This window comes from Alosa sapidissima, chromosome 5 (assembly GCF_018492685.1).
Source record: "Alosa sapidissima isolate fAloSap1 chromosome 5, fAloSap1.pri, whole genome shotgun sequence".
Taxonomy (NCBI): domain Eukaryota; kingdom Metazoa; phylum Chordata; class Actinopteri; order Clupeiformes; family Clupeidae; genus Alosa; species Alosa sapidissima.
The window spans coordinates 39,292,533-39,306,514 of NC_055961.1; the positions used below are offsets into that span (position 1 = coordinate 39,292,533).

The 13,982-nt window shown below is 40.0% G+C and overlaps 2 long non-coding RNA genes across 2 annotated transcripts; one reads left to right on the forward strand and one right to left on the reverse strand.

The window, feature by feature from the left end:
• Positions 1-310: 310 nt before the first annotated feature.
• Positions 311-1,566, reverse strand: LOC121709823. Its single transcript, XR_006032044.1, has 3 exons — positions 1,497-1,566; positions 1,067-1,165; positions 311-344 (listed from the first exon to the last, which is right to left on the reverse strand). It is a non-coding gene; the product is annotated as an uncharacterized LOC121709823 (long non-coding RNA).
• Positions 1,567-2,420: 854 nt separating this feature from the next.
• On the forward strand, positions 2,421-12,708 carry LOC121709822. Its single transcript, XR_006032043.1, has 3 exons — positions 2,421-2,451; positions 11,003-11,135; positions 11,451-12,708. It is a non-coding gene; the product is annotated as an uncharacterized LOC121709822 (long non-coding RNA).
• Positions 12,709-13,982: the final 1,274 nt, after the last annotated feature.

Sequence of the window (13,982 nt, forward strand, 5' to 3'; positions counted from 1 at the left end):
ACTAATACAATTAGGTATTGTGACAACTGCTAATAGCTATTGCGACACTTTTGTAGTATCGGTGCACTGTGCAACACTAAATTAGACGATCTCTGACGTTACGCAACCCCCTGTTGAATTTTCACATTGTTGTTTTTTCCCCCCATTTCACCTTGCTTGCAGGCTAGTATAATTAAAAAATTAAGACTTCGGCAACAGAATTTAAGACTTTTTCAGACCTTAATTAAGGAACGTGACATTTAAGACCTTTTAAAGACTTTAAAAACCTCCAAAAAAAGTCTTCTTGATCTTTGCGGATTCCACAGCTGTCCATCCGCAGAGCGTTCCACAGTGCATAACGTAGGCTGCAAATAAAAAGCAAAATCAATCTATCAGTGTGGTAATAATAGCTCTGAAACTGACAGTTCGGAATAGCTCAGAAACTGACAAGTTAACCTTACACAAGGTTACACATCCTTGTGTACACATCCCTACGCAAGGAATGGTAAAAAATGAAGTTGTTACAAGCTGTGGCCAATGTTCCACTTACCATTGTGAGAGTTTCCTCAATTAAAAAATGAGTTAAACACACCAATATTCTCTGTGAATGAACCAGGTATCGTAAATTAATAAATGTTATTCCTTAAAATACAGGGGGCATAAGTAAGGAACCCCCTATGTTAAAATCCCAGAGGCAGGCAGATTTTTATTTTTAAGGCCAGTTATTTCATGGACTCAGGATACTATGCATCCTGATAAAGTTCCCTTGGCCTTTGTAATTAAAAGATAGATAGCCCCACATCACATACCCTTCACCATACCTAGATATATCATGGTTTTATTTCAGTTAGGCTAATAGCTGGTTTGATTTGCATGCTACAGATTCTATTAATTGCAAAAGAAATGTTGACTGGTAAGTTATTCATGACTGCAGATGCTGACTTGCCTATTTCTCGATCACTCGACCGCAGCAACGCTACTTCCTAGTTTACCTGGGTTACAAGAATGCCCTTCACTCCTGTTACAATGCTGTAATTTAGCAGGTTAAACAAAACTGAGAACATATTGTGGGGAAAAATATACTTACCATTTTGGTCCGCTGTTTGATGCATCAATTTGATCTGATGGTCTAGCGTAGTCTTCCATTTTTTTAAGAAGCTGCCGGCTTCTTTTCAGTGGCATTGAGCTGGAACCAGTTTAAACCAGTGGCAATAACGTTAGCTTTGTCATCTTGACTGACATCCCAAACACATTTTAAAATTCCATGCATTTTGGCTACAGCATGGCTTAACACAATTCAAAACATACAGACTAAAGCTGTATAAGGCAAAGTAAGCTAGCAACGTTAAATTGTCTAACGTTAGCTTTATAGACAAGCGGCACAGCCAGTGATGTACTTACAAGTAGCTAACATTAACTAGCTAGCTAACTTTATGTGCTGCGCTTCCTCAGGTTGTTCAATCTAAAAGTCTAAAAATATGCAAGAACGTTAGCAAATTACCAAAATGTTAATGTACCTTCTCTGTGTTTTCGTGGTGGCAAGTTCTGCACAATCCTTCATACCCACACCGTTTCACTTGGTTTCACTGGGCGCCAAATCTAGACTGGATTCATTTTCTGGTAGCAGGCATAGACAGTAAAAGAAATGGACAAACAGACTCCGTCGTTTTCAATGGGAGGGCACTGAGTCAAATAGAACGATTTTTCAGTTGGTCCCCCCAGTACTGCGCAGACTCACACTTAACTTCGTGACGTTAGCCATCGAACTGAATCTTGTAACTCATATTATAGATACACAGAAATTCTTCTCACACTTCCTTCGCCTTCAAAGTCATCAAAGTTAAACATTTATTTACCGTGGCCCACTGGTTAGCACTCTGGACTTGTAACCGGAGGGTTGCCAGTTTGAGCCCCGACCAGTGGGCCATGGCTAAAGTGCCCTTGAGCAAGGCACCTAACCCCTCACTGCTCCCCGAGCGCCGCTGTTGTAGCAGGCAGCTCACTGCGCCGGGATTAGTGTGTGCTTCACCTCACTGTGTGTTCACTGTGTGCTGTGTGTGTTTCCCTAATTCACGGATTGGGTTAAATGCAGAGACCAAATTTCCCTCACGGGATCAAAAGAGTATATATACTATACTATACATACATACTATTATTATTAATATCATCCTCACCAAGTCATGTTTATGTTGAAGCTACCATACTTGATCATCTTCAAAAACAGTCATGCTAAAACAAAACAAAATAGCCTTGAAGCTAATCTTCTTTCCACTTTTCCGACCTACGGTCAATCCATCGAAAACCTCTGAAATGATTAGTGCCGTTTTTGAGTTTACCGTCAGACAGTAAGGTGTACTGAGCTTCTTATCCAAATCTCCCTACAGCGCGAAGAAGAGATTACGACAAAGCTAGCTTCCCTCCAACCGAACAAGCTAACCATTCTTCTTACGGGTAACCAACGTTACGGACGAGGTAGTGGAGTCTGTTTTGCCTTTGTAGTGTTTATGTGGATTACACAGAAGCTACAATATCGGCACAGAATATATGTTATATGAAGTTATGGTATTTCAAAAAAAATCCTAGAATGAATGGGCTTCTATGGGAGTTAGCAGAGAGGTGGTCCCTCCAGCCTACGTCGATTCTTCTACTTCCGGGAATTCGCCTGCCCCCTTGGTAGCATGCTAGGAGTCTTCTGCACGGGAGGTTGCCACGTCCGACCGTCATAGACCTCTGGAGTCTAACTTGCTTTCTCTAACTTGCTAACAAGTCGCAAGTTAGCTCTGGGGTAGCAAAAATCAAATTCTGCCGCCTTCACGTACCATTGATTATAATATCTACTCGAAGGTTGAGGACAAAAGTGCGTTCAGGAAAACATCTGCATCTCCATTTCGTCATCTCCCTGCGCGAGAATTGAACAGGTGATCTCCTTATATGGGCAAAGATGGTAGCTTTTTTGTAGGCGAACTTCAGAGGTCTGTCAGAGCATCGTCATGTGTGGTGGTCACATCACATGGTTAGGCCTACTGTTTGCAAATGTGAACTTGAAAATATGTGCAATTAAAACAAATAAGCCAATGAAAATCCTTTGAGAATTGTTGTAGGCCTACAACAGCTAGAGCTCTTACAGATCAGACTAATTTATAAAACAAAGGTCTGGATGAGCATTACATGAGTTCACTTAGAGAGCTCTCTGATGGATAAGCCTGAGTAAAATATGAGATATATAAATTGAGCAAGTCTGAGTATTGTATAAGCCTTTGCTGAGATCTCTTTTGTACATCAAAAAAGGACTAAACTGAGATGACTAGAATGAGAACGGTACAAGCTTGTGAAGAGATGTCTTTTACAGAACTGATGGAGCCTAATCTGAGATTTACCAAATAGATCTGAAATGAGAATTGCATGAGTTTACAGAGAGAGCTCTCTGGTGGATCAGCCTGAGTAAAATATGAGATGTATAAATTAGACAACACTGAGCATTATTTAAAATATTGATGAGATCTCATTTGTAGATTAAAGGGAGTCTACACTGAGATAACTTAACTCTTTTGCTCCAGAGACAAACCTGAGAAGCGGGAGACAAAAGCAATAATCTCATTTTTATATCACTGTGATCTCATTATTGTCTAGGAGAAACAATTGAGAAAGAGAGGAGCTCTCATTTTAACATTTCCTTTCCTCTGGGGATCCCTCTATTTAATTAGGGGTCCGAGCAGCGTAGCTGCAGGACCCCTATTGTTTCTGTACCGTTCATTTTTGGCCAAAATTCTGTAAAAGTCATACTGCTGCCTAAACCGTAACTCCAAAACTCTTCAAATTTTCAGGTATGGTTACCAGTACCCCCCTCTGCCCATAACCCAAAATTTGGGGTACTGCACCCAAAGGTGGCGCTGTTGGAAAAAAAAGTTAATTATGCTAATTTCTCCTTACCAGATTGATCTAGACTCAAAATTCTTTCATAATATTAATCTCTAAACTCAGATGCATCTTTTTGGCCCTGGTCTTATGGTCTAAAAATGTTTATTTTTGACACAATTTCATGGAAAAGCCAAACATTATAAAAAGTTTCACACTCTTCAAAAATAATCAAATCTTCACCAAAATTCTCACAGACAATGTTTAGACCAAGCCTCACAAAAGTTATCGATCAGAATTTTGATATTTTGTTTCATTTCAGAGATATAGGCCAATAAAGTTAGACCACTTAGGCCATTTTTCCTAGATCACCTATATTCCTATAAACCGTAAGTCCTAGAAACTTCACATTTTCAAGTATTGTTACCAGTACCCCCCACTACCCATAACCCAAAATGTGGGGTACTGCACCCAAAGGTGGCGCTCTTGTCAAAAATGCTTATTTCTCCTTACCAGATTGACCTAGACTCAAAATTCTTTCATCATATTAATCTCTACATTCAGATGCATCTTTTTCACCCAGGTCTTATGCTCTAAAAATTTTTACTTTTGCCACAATTTCAGAGAAAAGCCAAACATCATAAAAAGTTTCACATACTTCAAAAATTATCAAATCTTCACCAAAATTCTCACAGACAATGTTTAGACAAAGCCTAACAAAACTTATCAAAATAATTTGGATATGTTTTTCCATTTCAGATATATAGACCAATAAAGTTCGACCACTCAGCCCATTTCTCCTATATCACCTATATTCCTATATGAGTAATTTTTTTTTCCTTGGTGAACAACCATACAACCATCATTATGTGGATACCATTAACAGTGCACATTTTCAGATCTGTACTCTTTTTTATAAAGCCCTTAATTCTATTGTCAAATGTATGCTAGGAATTTTCTTGATGTTGTGTGTTTGCCAACACACATTTTCACCATGTGAATGTGACTGCCAAATATGTAGGATTGTCAGTGGCTCAGTGGGATAATGCCTAGTGCTGATGTTTGTTAGGTTGAGAGTTCGAATCCCTGGTAGTGCTTTAGGCTCTAGCTCGAATACTATTGGTTATTGAAGATTCACACCATTGAACAGCACCTGAATGACATCAGGCAATCAACATACACAGTCATTAGTTGCCAAGAATCAGAATGCCGAGACACTCTGACATTTAGGGGAACTTCTTTGTTCACTATTTTTCCTTCATCATTAAGTCTATCATATTTATATTTCATCCATTAGTGTTCTTCTCTACAAATGTCTAATTGCCCCAGAATTTCAAAAAGATTTCAGGTGTACTCTTTTAGGAAAGCCCTTCAATTTATTGTCAAATGTATGCTTAGAGTTTTTCTTGTTGTGTGTTTACCAATACACATTTTCACCATGTGAATGTGACTGGCCAACATGTAGGATTGACAGTGGCTCAGTGGCATAATGCCTTGTACTGGTGATCCTTAGGTTGAGAGTTCAAATCCCACTTGAAGCATTAGTGTTAGAATACTGTTGGGTTGTGGATGTTAGCATACTACAGTAGAATGCTGTTGGGTTGTGGAGGTTAACACACTATTACATTACAGCTACTTGTCAATATGTAGTGTAACTGAATAATTATAGGCTGTTTTTCTTATTGACTCCGACACAGCTGTAGCCTATAATTATTTGTTATTCTTATAATATTTGTCATTTCTTATACATAATTAGTCGGCTCTACCACTTGACAGAACAACTCTGTATCGGTTAAGGATGTCACGCATCAAACAATGCTGCAGAAACACGAAAATACGACTTTGAGTTTAGTAGGCTATAATTTTCAGTTCCTGTTTATCTATTGCACGATGGGTAATAATTTAAAGGAATCGTGTTGCAGTCTTGTAAATAGTGACCCTGCAAGATCCCTAGTCATTGCAAAATCATAGTCTGTGACTTAAAACTCTACTACTTGTCTTTAGATGTGAGAGGGTCTGAGACTATAGTCATTCAAAAATCTTTTCCAAATCTTTGCAAATCTTTCCAAAGTCTGTCAGTGTAAGGAGGGCTTGTGGTGAAAGTGCTGTGGAGAAATTGCTGGATTGTTTGGCTCTGCCACCTAACCACACCCAGTTTACCTGCTGGGAAACCCTGTAGCTCCGGAGCAGGAGCTCAGACCAGGATAAATTGTTTGCTCGCCCTCAGTTCACTCTTTTGTTCATCTCAACCCAGCACTCCAGTGTGTCCTGCTTTGTGTGCGTCTTTGAGTTAACGTAAGTCATCACTTTAATGACCCTCACTATGACTTTTGTGATGTTTATCAGTTTGTAGAGTGGCTCTGCCATCATGTGTATAGTTAAGGTCTTTGTTTGTTGGTTTGGTGTGTTGGAGTCCCATGTGAGAGATGATTAGGTGATGTTGGTTGACTTGGGATGTCAAGTATTGTTTAGTTGTACCTTATATAGCCATATGATTTCAGTTTATTGTTCAAATGTCAATTGGTTTGTTTGAGTTGGGATCTGTACTGATTTACCCCATTTCACTGATTACTCCATTTTCTGTTTGTTTCCTCTTTGATGCAGCACACATACAAGTAAAGAACAAAAGAACAGATGAATTGAAACTCAAATAAAGTTCACTTGTGTTGCACCGAAACCTGCCATCTCCGTGTCATCACTTCATACCATTGAGCCTTCTGACCGAGGCTCTGCCTGCTCGCCACACACTCACTCTACCTCGACCCACATCGCCCCCTATAACGTTACAGCTACTTGACAGGACTTGTCGTGCAAGGCAAGTATAACTGCATAATTATAGGCTGTTCATCTTATTGACTCCAACACAGAACCCACCCCCACCCCCCTTCACCTACCACCACAAATACAATTCCATTCTGTGGGAAACACTGCCTTCCATTAACAGACGCTTCATCTTATCCATGACAAATGCATTGCAGACCACAATGTCAATGCGGGTGTTCTGGAGGTCACGTAGACGCCTCCATTTGCACTTCATTCTTCCAAAGGCATTCTCCACAATAACCCTCCCCTGGCTGATCTTCGAGTTGTGCCTAAGGTCTTCCACTGTTAGAGCCCCATTGTCACACTTTGGAGTCTTGATGAATGGGAAGGCATGGCCAATGTAGGCACTATCCCCAAGCAGACCATCTTCTCCTGCCATTGTGTGAAGAAGGTGGAACTCCTCAGCATTCTGGCATCATGCACCCTGCCTGGTGGTCCTGCAAAGATGTCAATGAAGCGGGCCCGGTCATCCACAATCCCCTGAAGGAGTACAGAATAGTATGCCTTGCGGTTCATATAATCCCTTCCTCTTATGGGTGGCCTCTGGACCCTGATGTGGCAGCCATCAATTGCCCCAATAACCCCATCAAGGCCACAGACACGGTGAAAGGCAGCAGCAGAGGCAGCTTTTTCACAAGCATTTGGCCTGGAGATAAAGGTGTTTCCTATGCCTGACGTGATGGTCAGCACTTGGTGGATGATTCCGTGCGCTGCTGACTGTGATACATGAAATTTGTCAGAAATCTCCCTGAAGCTGTTCTGATTGGCCATATACCAGAGGAAGATTAGCACCTTCTTGGTATCAGGCACCGGAGTCCTTCCTTGATTGTGATCAGTGTGTAGGCCGTTCTCCTGTAACTTGGTCAACAGGTATTCAAACTGGTGTTTTGAGATCCTCAAATGACGAGCAAAGGTGGCATCACTCCAATTGAGCATTATTTCCCACTCAGTTCCCGTCTTGAGGATAATTTGATGTCTGGAGCGCAACACAATTGAGATCAGTGCCCTGATGAAAGAGAGAACCTTAAATTAATAAATGTTGTTTAAAATCCATTGCTTCGTTATATTGTTTTGTTTCTTAAGGCAGTAAGAAAAGAAGAACTTAAGAAGATAATATAAGATAAGATAATAGATCTTAAGAACTTTACAGATAGGCATTCTAAACTTATATAACATATAGGTAGACTCTAATTAAAGTGGGATATTCCATCATCCAGTTGAGGCTGCAAAATCAGGCAAGCCTATCAAAGAGAGCAGACTGGGGCACCTTTCTTTGTTGCAGGTTAACATATCCTAGTAGCTTACAGCATTCGGCTTAGAAAACCTAGAATAAAGTTCCACTAATATCTTTCAACATCTTAGGTAGGCTGCATTTAAAAACTGCATCTTTAGTGAGTGTAATTGCGTAGCCTATATCTTGCCATGTATGTGTTAGCTTGTAGGCCTAGAGTCTTTCTTTAGGTTGTAGCCTACATCATGTGTTTTACCCGGTGTTTTGTATGTGACTACCCCCGTTCGTGTATCGCGCTTGTTTTTGATGTGATAATGATGTCTCAGTGAATGAGTAGCCCAACTCCCACTTCCGCTATTTAACCTTTGATTGGACATCTGCATGTCGCAACAATGTAGGCTACAATGTTACACATAAAAATCCGTTACAAGTTAGGCCTACGTTACGTAGCAACGGAATTTTCACTTAAACAGCGGTTAAAACATTCATAAACTACTTTCAAATTAGCTGAAACATGTAGGTTACTTACATTCTCCGTTTTCTATCATCTTCTTCTAGCCTGGGTGTTCCCATGCTGCCTTGCGTGCGATTTGATTCACGCTGCTAAGGCAGCCTGGAGACCATGGAGCAAATTTTCGCCTGAGATAGGGAACCAATCACAGAACGGGGGGAAAGCAAGACGATGATGAGCTATGCACAGACGCATTTGATAGACATCCGTGGCACCCAATAAACGGATCCGGGCATTTTTTTCAAATACGAGAAAATGAACGTTTGGTTCCCAGACCACGTCTCATTGAGAAGCCAGGCTAATCTTCTTCCATATTTCGCTGATGAACCACATACTTGGATTGTAGCTCTCTGTACTCTTTCAGAGCTAATGCAAGAGCGACTTTCCTGGGGGCATCCATCATTATCTCCGACTTGTCGTGTTGTGTACAAACAGAACGCAAAAAACAGCTGTTACCTGTTTTCCGATACAGACGTGACGTCACTATCGAGCTGCAAGTCGCGATTAGAAGACAAAAAGGGGGCAGCCGTGGCCTACTGGTTAGCGCTTCGGACTAGTAACCAGACCCCGGACCGAACCCCGACCAGTAGGCACGGCTGAAGTGCCCTTGAGCAAGGCACCTAACCCCTCACTGCTCTCCGAGCGCCGCTGTTGTTGCAGGCAGCTCACTGCGCCGGGATTAGTGTGTGGTTCACCTCACTGTGTGTTCACTGTGTGCTGAGTGTGTTTCACTAATTCACGGATTGGGATAAATGCAGAGACCAAATTTCCCTCACGGGATCAAAAGAGTATATATACTTATATACTTATACTTATAAAAAGAACGGCCCATAACCCTCTTATGAATCGTCTCGCTTTATCAACCATCTCTGCTAATAACGTTAGCATGCTAGCGTTAACGTTAGCACTCTAAAGTGACTTTTTAACATTGTAGTCACTATCATTACACTTAAACTTACCTTTTCAACAGCTCAAGGAGGGAAAAATTTGCTTAAACTATATAACGCTATCTAATACTATTCGCGATCTAAATTAATCTAAAACTATCTATCTATATACAACAAAGATTACACTGTGATTAATAATATATACAAAATCTATTCTACCTATCTTCTATTCTAAGCTAAAGTTAATATTAATATAAAAACAAATCAATCTAAATCGCTATGTATCGCTAAAAATGCTGTGTCTTGTCTGTCTCGTCTTTATCACCACCACTGTCTGCGCAGATTGTTGGTAGCTGGGGCTATTATAGTTGCGGCTGGTTGGCAAGCACGCGACTTTTAGATGTGCAGTATTCTGTTAAATAATCTGATAAGTGAAGTGCTCACATGGCACTGAACTCTTCAATTTACCCCCACATCATTTTGCTGAATTGTAACGGGCTACACCTCTGCCTTTGCTAACTAAGTGGGTTAGGTTGACCTAGCACCTAAGCAATGGAAGGCAATACCATCAAATGCATTACAACCATTTGTTCAGTAAATATCTTTCTTATTCCAGAGGTGAGGAAAATGACTTGCCTCTTTCATGCATCTCCTTTGTCCATCTCCTGTGTTCGGGGAATGTCATTTGAAATCACTCTTCAGGTCGTGATGTGATTAGAAAATGCATAAATTAACCTTCATAGTTCTTTTCAATTGAGACTCATTCATTTCATATTTTTTAAATGAAGAAAGACAGTGAGTGCTTCTGGTTTCTCTCTTCAAATAAACTAGGGCTGCAGCTATGAGTCTTTTTGGAATCGAGTATGCTAGTGATTATTTCATTGAATAACAAAATATGTATGTATTTATTTGTTAAAATATATTTTGGAAAAATTGATTAATATGCACAATAAATGTAAATCTGTAAACTAGCCCTAGTCACTTCAAAGTAAATTGATTTATTTGATGTATATTTGTGCATCTGCAGCATCTACCTTTCCTACCAAATTACCTCATTTACAAAAAATAACTGCAGTTTTCACAGTGATTGTACAATACAGTGCAGTACTTAAGTATTTTCATGTTTAAAATACAGAATTTCTGCAGTAAAGTACAGCAGGCTACTATGCAGTACAATGCAGTTTTGACGTCCTTGTCTTTTCTAGGTTTGAAATTATCGGGTGGTATGATGGTTTCTTTGGTGTCATCACGTCAACTTAATTCTGAAAGTGGTGTGCGCGTTGGTAATAACAGTCCGTGTGATACAATAACCCCTGAGCTGAGCAGGCCACATCACAAGTGATGGAAATTAAGCGAAGCTTCAAGGCAGATAATTTTCATCAATCATTTTTTGTAATTTAATTATTTTGAGTTACTCAAGTAATCAATTCAGCCCTAAAATAAACATTTAACAATTATTTTTATAATCAGCTTTCCATCACTACCATCTCCAGTTGTTGTGGATATTGTGTTACCTATTTCAATCACAACTAAAACAATAATCATGTGTTACCAAGCTGGACCTAATGTGTTAAGTTCAATGTGTTAAGTTGTGGAATGTGTAAGTAATGTGTTCAAAGTTCAATTCACTGTTAATAGGAAATGAAATTGGTTCATGCATAACACTGCTTTTGAAATTGTATCCTTAAAATTATTATCTTTTATGATTCCTTTTAGGAGTATTTGTGATGCACACCACACTACTCTGTGAAGTGCTCCTGACCTTCAGGAGGAACAAGGATCAACTGGAGGTCAACCTGGGAAGAGGATACTTGAAGCTGTTGCTGCCACTGAATAGCGCAACCCTGTTGTAAGAATTGTGCTTTCATGCTCATCTTTCATACACCTTCACTTTCAGCAGCTGAAACATGTTTTGGATTATAACTTCTTATTCCACTGCTTGGTTGGTTGTATTTCCCATTGTCCTACGTAATTTAGAATGACCATTAACATTGTTATTTGAACACCAATGAAGTAGATCCAATTTTTTGAACGCATCACACTTGTATATTAATTGCTAGGGGGGTATACCACGTCAGTGTTCTTAATTGTGTGGGTTTTTTTAGTGGTTAGGATAGCCAAATGTATATTTACTTTCCATTATTTTTATTTATGCTCCATACAGAAAGGACTCGAGCTGGAAGTCAAGTGTGCTGATCTTGGCAGACCTGTGCCACTGTGAGGTGTTGAGTGCGTCTTGGGAGGGCTGACATCTCTTCACAGCAAGAACCTTGATTGGTGCAGAGCTGAAGCATCACACATAAAGGAGTGCACAATCACCTTTAGAGGTTTACCTCTGGTCACTCCATAGACTCCTGAAATTAACGTGTTAAACCCTCGCAGGGATGACAAAATCAGACATTCAAATGTTTGTTCTACACACTTTTGTCCTCTGTCTTTGAGTGGATATTCTTATTACACCATCCTGGTGTAAGTCATACAGAAGGGGCTGTATACTTGGAGGTTAAGTCAAGGTATCAGGCACCTTTGACCAGCACTCAACAACCTCTTGACCACCTGTTGTAATGGTAGATTAGGCTTAGGTAATAAAAGCATGGAGAACAAGAAGTTTTCAAAAATCTCTTGTGGAAGAATGTGCTTCAGAACCACAGGCCCACTGTAAACTATGAATTGCCTTAGCTCTGTGGCCTTCCATCTATCTATTTCTGTAAATACAGGCGATGCAACTTGCCATTATGTTAGTTAGCAAGTTAGCTCTGGTGTAGCAAAAATCAAAGTGTGCAGCACTCGCGTATCGGAGATCACAGTATCCGCTCGAAGGCAGAGGACAAAAGTGTTTAGAGCAAACGTTTGCATTTCTGATTTTGTCGTCACCGTGAGTTCAGGGATATGGGATTATCCCACCTGCTATGTTATTTTCAGTTAGTGATCACTGTTGATCTTGCAACATGTACACCAACCGTGATTTTGGTGTGTAGGCCAAATATGTTCCTCATGGTTCTCTTTTTCACACACTCAAAACTATTGTTCTTTTTCAAGTGTTCCATTCATTCACCTCTTTATCAGATGGCACAGGTGTGGAAGGTTGTAGAATTCCGGGACAAAGCCACTGCCATAGTGCCAGGTAGTTGGTTGGAGGAGGCAGGCGATTTTTGGAACTGTTACTGGTCTGGCTCCTATGACCACTGGCGGCTCCAAAAATCCGTTTTGAACCACCTTCCACCAGGTCAAAACTGGGATGTTTTTGATGACGTGAGGGTCTTGGTAGGCTGTGGTAAGGAAACATACTGCATTATTACTGCAGTTCCTATGAGCACTGGCTGTTATTTTCCCATAGGAAAAATCTCAAAATCTCTAAGCAGCTCTGGATGGTATGCTGTCAATATGATTAATGCTAGAACTTTTGAAAATGGGTAAACCATCAATGTTCCCTTAGCCAATCCAAAATGGTGATATTCACCCCCACCCCCAATGTTCCCACAGCAATATTGACAGAAGAGCAGTAACTGCAACAAGATTAATTTCAAAAGTCGCTGCCCACTGCTTAAGTTTGTGTCGTAGACTCATCTCCCCAGACTCACTTTCATCAGAGCTAGATGACTACTAAAATCTTCTGTCTGTACTGTCACTGACACCACTGTTTGTACTGTGTTGACGAGGTCTGTTCGCATAGTCTAAAGCTGCCTCACAAAGTGGTAGATGTGATGAGCTTTCACTAAGGGGGACCTTTTCGGCCTGACTAATTGTCACATTAAATTGCTGCAAAATCTCATTCTCTGTCTCTCTTGCGTTTGACATAATATATAACAATAAGAGGCCATTTTTGTGTGTATTGGCCACTATTGAAAAAGAAATTAGTTTTGCTTGGTTTGCTTGCTGTATTGTTTGGTTTACTATACCTCTTCATTAGCTGTACTTGTCTGTATGTTTTTATTTATTTTATTTTAAATAAACAATTTTTTTCTGTTTACAATGTTGCACTACATTTCTCTTGATGTAATTTTCATGTATTCCTTTAAGTTTTTTCAATTTTGTTTAATGGGTATTGAAACCTTTATCTGTGAAATCAAACTCTTGAGTAATTATTTCAAGGAAGGGGGGTCTGGAAATTCAATGGTTGACTTTCATTCAATGGTTGACTTCAAACTTACTTTTGAACTGTGTTAGATTATAAGCACATCGTGCATTGTTGAATAGTTTTACTAGGATCTCTAAATTGCAGCCTGTGTGTGCCCCCCTCCCTAAATGCCATTGATGTTGCAGGATGTTAAGCACTGTGAGCTTAACAAAAATGACTAGATATACATATAGGCTAAAGGAAAGTATATAGGCTAGGCCATAGTTTTCATTTCATGCCAGAAGTTGTACCAGGGATAGTAAAGACCATAGCCTATCTGCAGCTTAGGTAGGTAGGCTACAAGAAATAGCATTATTGAACCTACAACATGCTTGGACTGCATCCTGTCTTTATTAAATTGCTACCCCAGATGCGTTGAGGTTACAACCACAATGCGACCTTATTTCGACATCCCGTTGATGACGTTGAAAATTAGCCAGCATATCAACGTTGATTCAACGAAGTGTTTTCGACATTCTCCGACAGTTGAAAGAATGACCTTCCACTCCGTTGATTCAACGGTGAATTTCGGTAGTCTGACGGAAACCGACCATTCTAACCAACAATCAACGTGGATTC